This window comes from Cicer arietinum, chromosome 6 (genome assembly GCF_000331145.2).
Source record: "Cicer arietinum cultivar CDC Frontier isolate Library 1 chromosome 6, Cicar.CDCFrontier_v2.0, whole genome shotgun sequence".
Classification (NCBI taxonomy): Eukaryota; Viridiplantae; Streptophyta; class Magnoliopsida; order Fabales; family Fabaceae; genus Cicer; species Cicer arietinum.
Window position 1 is genome coordinate 16,018,691 of NC_021165.2, and position 19,474 is coordinate 16,038,164.

Consider the following 19,474-nt stretch of genomic DNA (forward strand, 5'->3'; position numbering starts at 1 on the left):
TTCACAAGCGCTGTAAAACACATGCGCTTTCATTGAATTTAACTACCTATTACAGCGCGTTTTTCACAAGCGCTGTAAAACACATGCGCTTTCATTGAATTTAACTACCTATTATAGCGCTTTTTTCACAAGCGCTGTAAAACACATGCGCTTTCATTGAATTTAACTACCTATTACAGCGCTTTTTTCACAAGCGCTGTAAAACACATGCGCTTTCATTGAATTTAACTACCTATTACAGCGCTTTTTTCACAAGCGCTGTAAAACACATGCGCTTTCATTGAATTTAACTACCTATTACAGCGCTTTTTTCACAAGCGCTGTAAAACACATGCGCTTTCATTGAATTTAACTACCTATTACAGCGCGTTTTTCACAAGCGCTGTAAAATACATCTTTCAAATAATTATATACGTTGGAAACCCTCATATCCTCTACATCTTTCAAATAATTATATACGTTGGAAACCCTCATATCCTCTACATCTTTCAAATAATTATATACGTTGGAAACCCTCATATCCTCTACATCTTTCAAATAATTATATACGTTGCGAACCCTAATATCCTCTACGTACTGTGCGGCCATCTACGTTGTCTAAGGTATTTTTTACACATGATCTGTTATGTTTTGAAATTGTCAAAAATTGTCAAAAACTCATACCACATGATCTGTTCTGTTTTGAAATTGTTAGTTGATATTGGTTTCTTTTTGAAACTTGTTGATATGTTTTGAAAGCTTATTATTTTTGTTACTGCATTTATATAGGTGGTATAATATGGATAGGAAATGGATTTCAGCCAATCGATTGTCAAAAGAGTATGAAATTGGAGTGAAGGAGTTTGTTGAGTTTGCAGTGAAGAATGCAAAAGATCCAAATAGAGTAGTTTGTCCTTGTTTAAAATGTTGTTTTGGAAAACGTGTTAGAGAAGATGAATTAGAAGGACATCTAGTATGTAATGGAATTGATCAAAGCTACACATGTTGGATAAGACATGGTGAGAAAAAAAAAGGAAACATTAATTTTGAGAATAGTTCTACATATGCTTCAACTGATTTCGATACAGATACATATGAGCCGGACCGAGTTGATGAGATTGCAAAAGCAGTTGAAGAAGATCTTCGAGATTGTCCTAAAATGTTTGAAAGTTTGTTGAGTGATGCAGAGAAAGAATTATATAATGGTTGTACTAAATTCACAAGACTGTCAGCGATATTAAAGTTGTACAACTTAAAAGCGAGTAATGGATGGTCTGATAAAAGCTTTACGGAATTATTAACACTCATAAAAGATATGTTGCCAGATGATAATGAACTTCCCAGTCGAACCTACGAGGCTAAACGGATTTTGTGTTCTATTGGAATGAGTTACGAAAGGATTCATGCGTGTCCTAACGATTGCATTTTATTTCGAAACGAATATGAACTACTTAAGGCGTGTCCGAAATGCAATGTCTCTCGATATAAGAAGAAAGAATCTACTCCAGCAAAAGTCGTGTGGTATTTTCCTATAATACCAAGATTTAGGCGCATGTATCGCAGTGAAGAAGATTCAAAACACTTGACATGGCATGCAGATGAAAGAATTAGAGATGGAATGTTTCGACACCCTGCAGATTCCCCACAATGGGCAAAAATTGATCACGAGTATCCTGAATTCGGGATAGAGTCAAGAAATCTAAGACTTGCACTTTCTACTGATGGAATGAATCCACATGGTCTTCAAAGCATCTCACATAGCACGTGGCCTGTGATTTTGGTAATATATAACCTACCTCCATGGTTATGTATGAAGCGTAAGTTTATGATGTTGTCTCTGTTAATTTCTGGACCCAAACAACCGGGGAATGATATCGACGTATACTTGACTCCTCTAATCGAAAATTTAAAAAGTATGTGGGAGACAGGTGTGGAAGTTTATGATGGGTATAAGAAAGAATGTTTCAATTTAAGGGTTATGTTGTTCGGCATAATTAATGATTTTCCAGCATATGGTAATTTATCAGGATATAGCATTAAAGGTCAGTGTGCATGTCCTATATGTGAAGAGAGTACAAATTGGATGCGGTTGAAACATTGTAAGAAGAATGTGTTTCTTGGACATCGTAGATTTTTACCTTATAGTCATCAGTATCGTGGGTGGAGAAATGCATTCAATGGAAAATCAGAGGAAGGTAAAGCTCCTTTAGCACCGACTGGATATCAAATACTTGAAAAAGTACAAGGTTTGACCAATAAATTTGGCAAACCTTTTGCGGGAGAGCTGGTGAAAACTGGGTGGAAGAAAAAGTCAATTTTCTTTGAATTGCCATATTGGAAGTCATTGTATGTAAGACATTTCCTCGATGTGATGCATATTGAAAAAAATGTATTTGAAAGTGTTATTGGTACGTTACTCAATGTTCCAGGAAAGTCTAAAGATGGCGTCAATGCAAGATTGGACTTGGTCGATATGGGAATAAGAAATGAACTGGCTCCAGTAAAGAAAGGAAATCGCACATATCTACCTCCAGCCGCTCATACTCTATCTAGAAAGGAAAAAATTGTTTTATGTAAATTTCTACACGAAGTTAAAGTTCCAGAAGGATACTCTTCGAACATTAAAAATTTGGTTTGTATGAAAGACCTCAAGTTAAAAGGTTTGAAGACCCATGATTGTCATATTATAATGGAGCATTTGCTACCAATAGGTATACGTTCCATTTTACCTGAAAAAGTTCGACTAGCCTTAACTAGATTATGTTTCTTCTTCAGGGAAATTTGTAGTAAAGTGATCGACCCTCAGAAATTACCGACATTGCAGAGGGAAATTGTTGTTACTTTGTGTGAGCTTGAAATGTATTTCCCACCATCGTTTTTTGATATAATGGTTCACCTTACTGTTCATCTGGTTAAGGAGACACAACTTTGTGGGCCAGCTTATATGAGATGGATGTATCCGATAGAACGATATATGAAAATATTAAAAGGGTACGTAAAAAGTAGAAGTCGACCAGAAGGTTGTATTGCTGAACGATACATTGTTGAAGAGGCTGCTGAATTTTGTACTGAATATCTGTCCAATGTTGAATCCATAGGGCTTCCCATGTCTCGTCATTCGGGAAGACTATCAGGAGAAGGGATAACTGGAAGGAGACTACTGACTATATCAAGGACAGAATGGGAGCAGGCACAATTGTATGTTCTGCACAATGATGATGAGGTTCAACCGTATGTTACAATACACATTGATCAGTTATCTCGTTTGAACATGAATAGGAATCAAAATTGGATAACTCGAGAGCACAATCGAAGTTTTGTAACATGGTTAAAAAATCACATAATGTCAAAATTTGATATAGACCCCGGATCAATTTCAAATAGATTGAGGTGGCTAGCAAATGGTCCGAGCTTACATGTCTTTTCTTACACTGGTTATGTTATTAACGGCTACACATTTTATACCAAAGAACAAGATGATCAGACCACTATGCAAAATAGTGGAGTCACTCTCGTAGCTGAAGCGATGCATGTCTCAAGTGCAAAAGACAAAAACCCAATATATGCAAATCTATCATATTTTGGGGTTATCGAGCGCATATGGGAGTTAGACTACACAATGTTTCGTGTTCCCATATTTGGTTGCAAGTGGGTCGATAATAATAATGGCGTTCGGATTGATGAGTCAGGATTCTTGCTTGTCGATTTTAATAGGGTGGGATACAAAGACGAGCCTTTTATTTTAGCGTCGCAAGCTCAACAAGTGTTTTATGTCACTGATCCTTCTAATGATAAATGGTCTGTTGTCCTATCGACCAATAAAATAAGTGATGATAACAATAATGATGAAGATGTTGGTAATGATCTTTTATTTGCAACATCACAACAACCACATGAAATTGATTCAACTGATGATGGTTTATATCTTAGAGATGATCATGATGAGGGAATTTGGATTAATCCATCGTTTCGTATTGTAAATGGACAAACAAATGTGAATGTCACCAGGAAAAGAAGAAGGGCATCTTAATGTATATATATGTTTAATTGTTTTATATAAGCTATGCATGTAATCTGAACTGTGTTATTGTAAATATGCATGTAATCTGAATTGAGTGTTTTATACTAAGTTCTGATTAATTTATTTTCTGATTAATTTATTTTCTGCTTATATTTAGCTTGATTTGAGTGTTTTATACCAAGTTCATGTAACAATGAGTGTTTTATATTTAGCTTGATTTACATGAACTGAACTGAATATAAATTAGTAATTTACATGAACTGAACTGAACTGAATAGAGAGATTCTCTTTTGCTCAGTGCATATATATATATAGATTCTTCAGAATACTCATTTCTAATAATTCATCATCTCCTAAAGTATTGTGATAAAGACAATGATAACAATATTTTTAATCCAATAAACAATGATAAAAATGTTTTTAATGTCATCCCAACCCAAATAAACCAAACACAAAAATAAAATAAAGAGACATTTTACAGCGCTTATCTTAAAAAGCGCTGTAAAAGATCCTTTTAAAAATAAAATAATGAGTGTTTTATACCTTTTACAGCGCTTTTCACACAAAGCGCTGTAAACGACTCTTTTGAAAGTGAGTAAAAAAGACATTTTACAGCGCTTATTTGACAAAGCGCTGTAAAAAAGCTTTAAAAATAATATTCATCAGACACCTAATTTCTTCAAACACCTTGTACGCATCATGGGAATCCAAAAAACATCAGACACAAACCCATTTCTTCAAACACCTTGTACGCATCATGGGAATCCAAAAAACATCAGACACAAACCCATTTCTTCAAACACCTTGTACGCATCATGGGAATCCCCAAAAACACCAGACACAAACCCATTTTTCGCAACATGGCAATGATCCTGAATACCAATTAAGTTTCGATTTAAGAAGGAAAGAGAATGTAAAGAGATAAAAAGGGTGTTGAGGTGGAGATTGAATTGTGAAAGAGTAAGCTTTGATGTTTGTGAAGAAGATGCATAAAAGGAGAAGAGTTTGGTGAAGAGGAAGGGATTTTTGTGGTGACCAGTTACTACTATGTGGGTTTTGCATGCATGTTGAGCTTGTTTAAAAAATAACATAACATAACAAAACACAAAAACAATAAGGCCTTTTACAGCGCTTATTTGGAAAAAGCGCTGTAAAAGAGCCTTTTAAAATTAACATAAAGAGACATTTTAGAGCGCTTATGTGGAAAAGCGCTGTAAAAGGCTTTAAAAAACATTCATATAACATAATAACACACGGAGGTCTTTTACAGCGCTTATTTGGGAAAAGCGCTGTAAAAGAGCCTCTTAAAATTAACATAAAGAGACATTTTAGAGCGCTTATGTGTAAAAGCGCTGTAAAAGGCATTCAAATAACATAATAACACACGGAGGTCTTTTACAGCGCTTATTTGAAAAAAGCGCTGTAAAAGAGCCTTTTAAAAATTTAACTAAAGAAGCCTTTTAGAGCGCTTATGTGTGAAAGCGCTGTAAAAGGCATTCATATAACATAATAACACACGGAGGTCTTTTACAGCGCTTATTTGAAAAAAGCGCTGTAAAAGAGCCTTTTAAAAATTTAACTAAAGAAGCCTTTTAGAGCGCTTATGTGTGAAAGCGCTGTAAAAGGCATTCATATAACATAATAACACACGGAGGTCTTTTACAGCGCTTATTTGAAAAAAGCGCTGTAAAAGGCATTCAAATAACATAATAACACACGGAGGTCTTTTACAGCGCTTATTTGAAAAAAGCGCTGTAAAAGGCATTCAAATAACATAATAACACACGGAGGTCTTTTACAGCGCTTATTTGAAAAAAGCGCTGTAAAAGAGCCTTTTAAAAATTTAACTAAAGAAGCCTTTTAGAGCGCTTTACAAAATAAGCGCTGTAAAAGGCTTATAAAAAGCGCTGTAAAAGTGTTACGTATATATAACAGTTACCTCTTCAGTTTCCTCTTCATTACGTAACCTTCATCTCAACCTTCATTTCTTCTCTTCTTTTGCAAACCCTATCATCCCGTCCTTTACGAACCTTATTTCCACGATCATCTCCTTCATTTCGAACCTTATTTCCATCCAAGATCATCTCTCCCATTTCACACAATATATTTTCATTGAAATACGTAACCCTCATTACGTATTTCTTCAAACCGTATTTCTGTGAACCATATTTCTGTGAACTTTCTGCAAACCCTCTTTTCTTTGCATTTCGTCTTTCTTCGAACCATCATTATTCAGGTATTGATGTTATTAAATTTTTGTAATCATTAGAATGCATGTTGAGCTTTTTTAAGATATACTGATACATGTTGAGTTTGTTTATAATAATGCATGATCCATGTTGAGCTTGTTGATGTTATACTAAAGTGCATGTTGAACTTGTTGTAGTTAAATGGATACAAACAAAGATTTAGAAGTTCAAAATGAAGAAGTTGGCACCTCTAAGACTTACGAAAAAGAAGTCAAACGTGGTGCAACTATCATGCAAAGGGTGATTAAAGCACGGAGCAGTGGCATTAAATTTGAGGTATACTATATATACTCTGTTTGCTGTGTGTTTTTTTATCTTTTTTTAGGGTTTAGGGCATGTACTTACTATATGAGTTTATTAGGTTGGCTGGAACGAGAGTGGTCAGCCAGTTGACCCCAACAGCTCCATGTTTGTAAGCTACATTGGGGCTGTTGTTCGTCAAAATGTCCCAATAACAATAGACAACTGGAGAGATAAGGCGTTGAAGGATGCCAAAGATATCATCTGGAATGACATTCAAGTAAATATTTTGATCTACTCTTTTGTCATTTATAATTTTTTTTCTGTAAAATACATTACTTATAATTGTTTTCATTGCAGACCACTTTTGTTCTTGATGAGGAACGAAAGTCATATGTTTTGAGAGTTGCTGGGAAAATCCATCGTGGATTTAGATCCCATCTCTCAAATTTCTATCTAAAAGATAGAGAAGGAAACACAAATGCTGAACCTCCAAAGATATATCAACATTATATATCAAAGGATGAATGGAGTGCATTTGTTTCCAAACGTTCTGACCCGGCGTTTGTCGTAAGTGATTAATTTATTAGCATTTGTGTTTTATTATTCATATTCGTAGCGTATTTTAAATTTTTACACAATTGCTATTTTTTTTTTATATAGAATATTAGTAAGGCAAATCGCGAACGGGCAAGCAACCCAAAACACCCATACAAGAAATCACGTATGGGATATGCACGCCTTGAACAAAAAATTGTAAGTAATTAAACATCACTTGTAATTTGTATTATAAACTATAGTGTGTAACTAATTTGTATTATTTTGTTTATGATTTTAACGAATAGAGAAAAGACACCCAAGCCGATCAACCCTTGGGTCGTCATATCTTATGGAAGGAAGCGCGTGTTAACAAAGAAGGAGTGGTTGATAATGAAAATGTCAAGAAAGTTGTAGAACTTTGTGTAAGTATATTATCACTTTAATATTTTTTAATATTGTATTTTAAAAATGCTATTGAACTTATCTTTTTAATGTTACATGTATTTTAGGAAACTATTGAACAAAGTTCTGAAACTCAAGAGGGCAACAAGGATACGTGCAGGGACATTCTTGGGAAAGTGTTTAATGTCCCTGAGTATTCCGGTCGAGTGAGGGGGAAAGGATTTGGCGTAACTCCCAAAAGCTTTTTTCCTCAAGAGAAGCGCCAAAAACCTTCCAACGAGGAAGTATTAGAGAAGCTCAGAATCTTATCGGAGCAAGTGGCACTCTTGGTGAATACGAATAAAGACAAGCAACTTCCGGTTCAGCTCCAACCTGAAATACAAATGGAGAGTGAAACCGGGAGTTGCAACGTCGGTTTGAAGAGTATTCCCGAGGTAATTAATTACTTACTACTTACTTGCTTATGTAATTACTTATGTATTAAACAAACTTATATATTAACTGTACTTATGTTTTAACTATTGATGTAGGGTGTCACTACATGTGTCCTATACTTGTCCTCGCCGACTCAACGGAAGGTGGGAAAAGGAATATTGCACAATACTTCGGGAGAAGTATTGCACAATATTCCGATCCCCGCGGGCCATGTCAAAGTATCGCCTACGGTTGCTTTCGAACCAACTGCACCGTTGCCCATACCGGACAACGATGGAGATATGAAGTTCTTAAGCGACGCTATTGGCAGTTACGTGGCATGGCCCACACACCTTGTTGCCCTCGAAAAAAAGATTCCCAAGGACAAATCAGTTACATCTCCCGAAAAGGTTTGTCACATTTATTGCCTAAGGTTTTTTATTTTTTCAGATTCAATAAACTAACATTTTACCTCATTTTTGTAGGTCCAAATAAATAAACCACCCCTACAGCCAAAAAAAGGCAGCAGACCTCAAAAATTGGAGGTTAATAGGGCTGCCAAACTACAAAGGCTGGAGGGTAATAAAGCTGCAAAACTTGCAGCAACAAAAAATCTGGATCGGGGAAAATCGGTCGCTGCTGCTGCTGCTCCTAATAAAAGTCAGCCACGCCTTGGTAAATACGGGGCGTGTCTTGACATCCAAATAAAAAGGAACATGGGCAGCAGCAACGATTCGCCCATTGTACAAATGAATCAAGACATCTTTGGAGATGAGTATATTGAATACCTCGAAAAGGAGCAAATGTACGATCTTCTCGAACATAAGGAGCTGAGTGTTACTGTAATCAGCTTGTACATAAGGTAAAAAATACTTTTAATTGCATTTATTTGTAATTAATTAAATGTATTGGTAATTAATCTAGTTTAAAATTTTCATTGAAGGTTTTTGTACGAGAAGGTCGTGTGCACGAGGAAACTGTCAAATAAATACTCATTCTTGTCTCCGCATAAGATGTCGATGTTCAAACTCGATCCAGACAATGTAAAACACTACATTGTAGATATGTTTTTAAGAAATAAAGAAAGTGATAAATTGTTCTTGGCACCATATAATTCAGGGTACGTAATTTTATCTTTTTTAATTGATGAGAATTTAATTTATTAGTTGTCTATAAACAAAATTGCTTAACCAATTTTTTGTTGTTGTAGGGCACATTGGGTGCTATTTGCAATCAATGCGGTCTCTGAAGTGATATACTATTTGGATCCCGTGCACGGCGATTACACCAATCACCCCGGAATAAAGAATATGCTCGACACGTAAGTAATATTCATTTATTTCTTACATATATATATTTATATATATATATATATAAATATATATATGTAAGAAATAAATGAATATTACTTACGTGTCGAGCATATTCTTTATTCCGGGGTGATTGGTGTAATCGCCGTGCACGGGATCCAAATAGTATATCACTTCAGAGACCGCATTGATTGCAAATAGCACCCAATGTGCCCTACAACAACAAAAAATTGGTTAAGCAATTTTGTTTATAGACAACTAATAAATTAAATTCTCATCAATTAAAAAAGATAAAATTACGTACCCTGAATTATATGGTGCCAAGAACAATTTATCACTTTCTTTATTTCTTAAAAACATATCTACAATGTAGTGTTTTACATTGTCTGGATCGAGTTTGAACATCGACATCTTATGCGGAGACAAGAATGAGTATTTATTTGACAGTTTCCTCGTGCACACGACCTTCTCGTACAAAAACCTTCAATGGTTGTAATATGCACACCTATAACTCATATGATGGGGTGCATATTACAGCGCTTTTTGTGAAGAAGCGCTGTAAAATGTGCATAACAAGCGCGCGTTGTATTTACATGTTTTACAGCGCTTTTATAAAAGCGCTGTTGTATCATTTACAGAGCTCGTTTCCACAGCGCTTATTTTTTTGAAAAAGCGCTGTAAATGGCTTAAAAAAAGCGCTGTAATATGCGTTTTTTCGCGTAGTGTTTATTAAATTTTAATTTTTGATAGTGTAAAAAATACACTATAGGATATTAACTTTTGAAAGTATATTTAGTGATGAGGAGTCAAAATAAAAAAGACAGATGAGGACTCAACAAATTCTTTTTTTTTTCCACAATAGCCTTTCTAACCCAACCTTGCCCAATTATGTTCTTTTATTTAGGGGTGTATAAAATATATACTTAATTAAATTATATTGATAAATTAGACTACACAAAATAAAACTAAATTAATTAAATGGTTCATATATATGGCTGAACTAACACAATACTCAGATTGTTTTATCTCTTAACAAAAAGAATGGTGTATAAACAACATACTCCGATAATAATATTTTGATTAAAATGCAGTTTTGGCCATCCATTTGATCAAATATGTAATTTTAATTTTTTTATTTTATTTTTTTTATAATTTTGATCATCTTATTTTCAAAATTATTGATATTTTGTCCCTTTTCTCAATTTGAATTTTAATTTGATGATGTGACATTTATTTTAGTGATGTGTATATAATGATGTGAAATTTAAATTTAATTTTAAATTAAATAATACCACTTCAATAATTTAAAATAAAAAATTTAACTTTTTTTACTTTAAATATTTTAAAGTAATTTTTTTTAAATTACTTTTTTTATTTATTTCATAAATTTCGAAAAAATAATCACAAGAAATGAACAAGCCTAATTAAAAAAAATGAATTTGAATTTTTTAGAAAATTTTAAATAAAATAAATAAATAAAAATTGATTTTTTTATCTTATTTTATTTTTAAAGTGATATTATTTAATTTAAATTACACGTCACAATTATTTTCTAAATCATGATGTAGACTCACTAAAATGATTGTCACATTGACAAATTTACAATGGAACTATAAATGTCAATAATTTTAAAAATAGAGATAACAAAATTGCAAAAAATAAAATAGAAGGATCAAAATTGTGGATATGATAAAATAGGATATCAAAACTACATTGTAATGATTTTAATGAAATTTCTAAAATAACTTTTTTTTTTTCTCAATTTGTTTTAAATACAAGAAATTTCGTTTTTAAAACTTTTGGTATGTAATTTTTTTTTTCAATTTCTGTTTTGAAATTTTTGGTATGTAAAAATAAATGTATATTTTATTTAAATATCAGAAATTTAAAATTTTTGATATTTTAATTTATAAACAATTTTTTGAAAACAAAATTACATAGTAGAAATTTCATATTTGTATCGAATAAATAATGAGTCTAATTATTTTTAATGAAAATAATACGAATAGAATAAAATTTTTCAAAAATTGTTGGAGTAGAGATCAAAATATGGGTATGAAATCCAATTTTCTATACTAGACTTATATATGAATTGAAGTCATAATTGGGTTTCTTCACTTTTGGATTGAAACAAGAGGGTCAGAGTTGCAGCTAGGGTAGCGAGAAGGCTTCAGTACCTTCACGCAGAAGAGGAAGAAACAAAACAAAAAAGGAAAGTTTATGATAGAATCTAACAACATGATCAAGAGTATAAACTAAATACATGACAAATGCTTGTTTGCATAAAAAAATGTGTAGATAGATATAATTTAATTAATATACAAACATATACATGATAAATATTTATTGATGATATTAAATAGTTAAAAGATTGTCATTTATAAGACAATTAGTAAAAAAATATAAATATATAGTTGATTTTGAGTGTATTTCTTTAATATTTTATAGATAAAAATGTGAGAATAGTTATAATACACTATTCAAAATTTATTGTACAAAATATTCACCAAACAAATATTTGTCAATGTGTATATTGCTAAACATAATATTCATTTATTCAAATTAAGATAATATGTCGATTAGAATCAACATAATACAAATCCGTCAAAAATTAAAAAGAATGAATCTGCTAATAAATTCACAATATTCAATTTAATAATAAAAAATAATAAAATACTTATAAATTTGATAAAATTAAAGTGTCCGAAATATCTATGCCTCCAGATCTGCAATGTTAAGGACATTAAAGTTTTTGATTGAATCTTTTTGTATTAGATCAAAGTTAATCTATCAATTTGAATAAAATGAAATTCATAACGAGACGGGAAAATCAAATGTCGCACTTAACCAACGAGATAATAAAAAAACACGAAGAGAATATATGTTTATGTGAAAAACACTTATTTAGATAAAAAAAAAACATGAGCAAAAATCAACGAAGAAAGGTGATTTCAAACCAAAAACTAACCCTAAATCACTCAGCTTCTGTGATTGGGAAGGAGAGTGAGAAAAATAATAAGTTCATCTGCTAGGAATGTTTGAAAGTCAAACTTCATATCCCCTTAAATATAGTTTCTGTAGTATTGTGTATGATAGTTCAGAAAATATTTTCCTTTTAATGTACAATAAAAAAAAACCTATTAGTGCAGTGAAAGTTGATGATTTAATGATGAGTGATGAATGTTTATTGTATGTTTAAATATTATGATCATGTCTCTTGATGAAGATAGATGATTGTGGATAATTCAGTATGATTATGATATTCTTATATTATATCTATACTGTAATTTTTAGGTTGTTAATGATTATGAGTATAAAATTGATATAAATAATATGTTAATCAATTAGCTAATATGAAGAATTAATTGACAAGAGATGCAACTATAAATTTATGAATTCATACTAAATTAGTGTATTCAAGTTATGCTTCAGGATAGTTCAGCCTCTCATTTGAGAGGTATGTAACTGTGTTATTTCTTCTATTACTTTTGAGGGTTAACCCTTGTTGCTAAAAAAAAAGTTGAATAATTAACGGATTAAATGATAGACTAATTAATTATGTAATTAGATAAATCATTAGTGAATCAAAAAATCCTATGAATAATCTAAATTTTGATTTGGATATAATTGAAGACGATTAATTAATTAACTTGACTAACAATTAGTTATGATAATGAATTAATTAGAATCAAATAAGTTGTTAATTATTGTTAAAAATAGCTATAATTGATTAAGTAAAATAATTTAAAGATAATAAACTTAGTACTTTATAGTTAATACACTACAAGAAAAAAGTCTGTTTGTGACAATTAAAAAGATTGTTTGCGATTATTGTAACCGCCGTAAATTTGTGTATTTTGGGATTACTTTACAACAGTTTAAAAAATTATTGTTCCAACCATCTCCGATCAAATTTTACAACAACTCTAACCATCATTAAATGGTTTTTTTTTTCTATTGCAACGGTTTGAAATTATCTCTATGTATTTTTTGTGGTAGTTTGAACCGTCGCAAACTTATGTTTTTGTTTTTAATAATATTTTTTTTATATTTTTCATTAATTTTATTTTGATTGTTACTAAATATATACTAAATTAAAATGAAAAATACTCATAAATATAATTGATATTATTTAAATTACATAAATATTTAATTGTAAAGGACCGAATCTCATTCATATAATATATTCCAAATAACAACATTCATTCATAAGCTTATTTAAAATAATAAATAAAGTAGTTTAAACATTTAAAAATCAATACATTATTAAAATAGATGAACATATAAAACAACTCCATTATCCTCGTGGTGGTAGCTAGACTGAAAGAAAGATTTTTCATCTCTTGGCATTACTAAGTCTTTTCTCTAAAAAAAAAATACAAAAATGTTCATTAAACTCAAATTCAACTCACCTTTTTCACACATAAAAAAAAAAAAAAAACAGCAACATCATAAACAAAATTGACAACTATGTTATTTCAGTATTAAAAATAACAAAGTTGAAAAAATAACAAAGTTGAAAAATTGACAACAAAGATAAATAGTATCAACGTTATAGTATAAAATAGAAGAGTTAAATTTAGTAATTCAACATAACTTACCTCATTTATTTATCCTAAAATTTAATTTTATACTTCTATATATTTCATCAGGTGAAAAACAATTGTGCTTACCTTTTGCATACAAAACCACCATCTTCTATCTTGGTGATAATGACTATCTTTTGGATTTTCCAACTACATTAGCACTTTTGATTTTTGGCTGTGAAGCAGTGAAGTCGTACAAGTATCACAAAAAAATTGATGTGGACATGTAGCTTAGATACATATGTGTGGCTTTGATAAAATATTTGAGAGGAGGATTTAAGAGAAAAATGGTTGTGAACAATAATGACATTGATTCAAACAAAGAAACACATACCGTGAAGATCGTTACCACATGTATTAAATAGAAAACAAAATAACATGTATTTCGATGTCTCTTGGAGTATACGATAGACAAAAAGAAATTGCTGCTACTACTAGTATCATGAAAACTCCACCAAGTAGAGGTGGACAAAGTTCATAATTAGACCAATTTGAAAACTGATCTGGACTGATTTTTAGTTTAAAAAAATTGAACCGAATTGATTTTCAGTTATAAAAGCCAAACCGAATTGTTTTATAAACAGTGAATTGGTTAATGATTTTGAACTGAACTGATTTAACTTAGTTTTTTTGTTTCTATAGGTCAAATTTTGCATAAGTACCCCTAATTACTTCTAAAAAACAAACTCAGTTATGGTTTTTTTTTTCAAAAATAGTTTGATTCTCAATTTTTATAAATTAATTTAGTTCAAAAATAATTCAGTTCAGTTCTGCAGTTTGATTCAATTTTTAGTTTTTTTGAACACCCTTGTACCAAATGATGCTACAAATGGAATTACAACCTTATTCCCATTCTTCTTGTTGCATGAACCTAAGAATCAAAGATTTGGATTTCTACCAAAATTGCATTTACCATAAGAAATAATCATGTTATTTATTTGACAATGTGTGACACCATATACTTTTGTAATATAAATGTGAGATAAATCACATACATGTGATTTCATAAAAGAAACATTTATTTAAGAGTGAAGCTTAAAATGGAATATACTTGGATTTAAGCATACTATTATTTGAATGTACAAGGAGTTGTATTGGAATTTCTCATCATATGTGATTTCCTTCTAAGTTAATAATATATGGAACATTGATGTTAGATTTATCAATAGGTAACTAGCTAGCTAAAATCACACATCATTGAAAGAACATCGAAATTCTTGGCATGGGAAAAGATAAAATTCTAATGCATTAATATGTAGAATGATTTTAATTTACGATCTACAACCACAATTTCAATCGTAATATTGTGAACTTGAAAGTCTCTACAATGGCATCAAAGTTGCAATTGCGGTTACATCTATTGTGAACTTTGAAATCTCTACAACAATATTAAATCCGCAATTATGGTTGTATCTGTCTATATTTTCCAGCAATGTAAATGTTTGCAACGTAACTGTAATTTCGAGAGCAATTTAAAACCATGACATGTATTTGTCTTTAAGTACTTCTAAAGAGAGCGAGACTATAAAAAAAAAATGAATAAATGATTACTTCTTGATTGTTATAACATTTTTAGTAACATTGCTTCTATCTATTTCTCTCTTTTCTTCCCTCACCAACACGATACTCAAGCTTTCAATTTCAATTTTATATATAAATATTCAACATTCTTCTATAACTAATCAAATCTCTTCTTCTTCATCATGCTCCACACATCCATGGGTAATAAATATAGAGAAGTATAATGTCTTACACCGAAAATGTCCAACAATGGCAAAAACACAATAGCTTCAAACCCATCACCGTCGAAAAAGCAGCAGCTTTGAAACGCATCACGCTTAAAACTCATCAAAGACAAAAATGTATCAACACCGAAAATGAAAGAGAACCAGTAATGTATGTGTGAAGATGAGCGTTTGAACTTCTGGCAAAGATCGAGAGAACAAAATATTTGACGGATTTGAGAGTTGATGTTGGAGGGATTTGAGAACTTTTGGGGATGTAATATGTGAGGATTTCAACATATTAAACAATTTAGGGATTTGGGGGAGAAAAATGGTTGGAGGTAAGAGAAGGATATGGAGCATGAGGCTTGTGAAATCTTTAAAATTAAGTGTATAATTTCTTGGCAGTTGATAAAAACCGGTTTGGTGTAAACTGTCGCAAATTAAGTGTTGAAATCTTTAAAATTTCTTGTATTGATAAGAAATAATAGTAAATTAATTTCAAAATGTATAATTTGTGATATATATCATATAAAATATCAGTTTATTCTTCAACGATTCATTTTACTTTGTACTAAACTTGCTAGTTTTTGCAAAACTAGATGTCAACATAATAATTTTATGAATCGTGTTTATTTATTTAGTCATTAAAGTATATGTTATGAAATAATATTCACTAATTAAAGTTATATAATACATCGATGCAATACAAATTCAAATAAAGGAAAAATGAATGATTTGGATTTAGACCAGAAATGGATCCTAAAGTATATGTTATATTTATATATATATATATATATAAAATATTGTATTGAAATTATAAAATATAAGTAAAAATATTGAAAAATGTCATCAATAATTTCCACAAATTTTCTAAATAATTTCACAAATATTTATGTAAGTTAGTTAAGTTAATTAAAAAAGGCAATTCAAATAGATCCATAATATAGTACTTAATTCAAATATAATTAAAAATAATGTCAAAACAGTGGGAGATCCAGATAATTTTCATAGTTGGGGCAAAAAATCGTCTATAGTATATGCATTAGAGAAAAATATTTTTACACTTTTATAAAATACACAATTTTATCAACAGTGTAAATATAATGTATTTTGTATCACCTTGTATGTTTAGTGTAAAAAATAGAAGGATGAATGATTAGAATTAGTATCAATTTATTCTATTTTATCTCTTATAATTTTTTATATTTATTTGTTTTCATAAAATTATTATTTTGTGGAGGCAATAACTATTTTTTATAAAGACAAATTAATTATTTTTTTTAACATTTTTATGTTACTTTCATGCTTTGTGTGGGTAACAACCCCCAATGTCTTATACATGCATTCGTCCATTGAGTAAAAAATTGATACATTTAAATTAAATATATCAATTATTTATCGATATATTTTTACTTATATTTAAAATCGAAGAAAATACTAATTTTTAATAGTTCTAATTTTCTTTTATCAATTTATTTAGGCTTCACCAATTTATGTTTAATCTATTTTCAAAGTGATGAGATATCTATATAAATGTCATTTGATAAGATATTATGTTTTAGATTACATTATACCTACCATAAAATTGTTAATAATGATAAACATAGATATGAGCAAGAAGAAGAGAAACAATCCTCTTAGGATTTCATGACATAGAATGAACAAAAACTTAAGATAATAGAGTAACAATGAATATATATATATATATATATATATATATATATATATATATATATATATAAAAGAATAAAAATATCTTAAATAGCCCATATAATAATATTGTCTAACAAAAAGACAACTATACCTTGCTCTTTAAGCCTCCAATTCTTTGTAGCTATTTAGGCCACAAATTTATGCTCCAATTTAATTTAATTTTCTTTTAACTTCAACGAATAAAATTTAATTTAATTTTTTTTAACTTCAACAATAAAATTTAATTTTAGATTCAGAATAAATTAAAATAAAATCTTATACATGCATGACTGTGTGTACCTGCATATATTCATGCCATGTTTCGTGTTTGGATTAGGGGTATCTTTGCGGCTAAGGATAATAGTCATTCACTACTCTACCCTTTGATATAAAAACTATATTCATATTTATTTATATGTATGTAGATATATGCATGTCAACTTTTAAATAAAAAAAAAATTAACTATGTAAAAAATTTATTTTTGTTGCTATAATTATTTAGAATTTTTTTCATTTTTTGTCAACAAAAAAAATTAACACATACAAATATTAATATACGTTAACACATAAATAAAATATATCACAAAATTTTATCATAAAAAATATTAATACATTAACATATAATAATTTTATCAATTTAGTGACAAATATAGATATTCACTAATATTGATATTAATGCATCCGTCTTCTTGTATCCAATTAACAAGTATTATTTTTTTAATAATATTCATTAAACTATTGTGTCTGCGATTTTTATTTGCAAATAAATCTAGATATAATATTTTTCTGGGATCTCTTATAATTTGGATGATGGCACACATCAGTTTTTGGTATAAAGTTTGTTGTTGTATGAAACAAATAATCCTGATGTACAGCGGTGCAAGACAGGTGGACATGTTGGAAATGAATTTGTACGCGTATAGTATCTGGGAAAACAACATCGTCAAAAAGCCCTAAAACCCTACTCAAAATGTTATTAAAGTTAGTAAAGAAAATAAATACAAACAAAACCAGCTGGAACTTATTGCATAAGTTTCTCGTTGCGTGGCTTCTTTCAGAAGCTAGTTCACAATCACTTGTCTCTTTGTATATATATGCCAAACAGATAACTTACATGCATAGCTTATAGTATATAATATTTTTTCGCGAGTATATTAACATTTTTTTATATAGTACTACATACTTTAAATAATGTTTAAACTTGTAGTATATCATATTTTCATTTTTTTTAATAATCTTTATCTTAATTTAAAAAATTTAAATATATTTTTTTATATTTATTTATTAATTTCATCGTTAATTTTATCAAACACTTCAAATATAATATTGGTTAACTTAATCCGATATCAATTATAAGTTAGTTTATTTGTTTTTCATTATATATATATATATATTCATTATTAGCTAATCAATTTTTCTGTTATCCACTATTTTTTTTTTTTTACCAAATAGTAGCTATTTACATGCATGATACATGAAAGTAATTCGCAATTCTTAATGAAAGGTTAAACTAATCTGGTGTATTTTCTTCGTACCGGTTACTTCAATACTCTAAACCAATTGCATCATTTGGAATAATATATTATATTGGGAACTTGTCTATTATATTACATATATCAATTTCTTCAAAGTGAACTGACAAAAACGCTACACCGATGTTTTAGTGACCCCAACAGCAGTGAAAACGTTCAACGATTTTTGCAGCAAGTATCATCCACCATATTTGAATCACTTTCAGTTTTATAAAAAATAATTATAAAAGATTCTGTTTGTGACATTCCGGCATAAGTAAAAGGCAAAAGATCAGTATACACCTACACAATTATTTTACTCTACTAGATAAATAGAAATAGATAGAATAGTGTAATATGTTGATTATACAATAGAAAGAGATATATAGAAAGAAAATGAAGTGTTAAATAAATATATGAAAATTATTGACATTATATATAAGAGTTGTGAATAAAATCAACAAATTTAGTTGAAAAACACATGAAAATTCAGCAGTAAAATAACAAAATTTTAAAGAAAACTTTTGCGTTACATTGTAACATGTTTTAGTATTATTAAATTAATTAATAATTGGATGACATAATTTCATCAATTAATACTATTTATTTAATCAAGCTTTAATATAGTGTTGATATGGATGAATTAATGATAACATAATTCAACTATTGGTTAAAATTGTCAATTTTGATACTTTTTTCATATGTAGAAATTGTCAATTTAATTTAAAATATACGTTGAATAATAATACCCATATAGAATTTATTTAAAAAAAAAATTATTAACAAGATACTAAATATAAGAA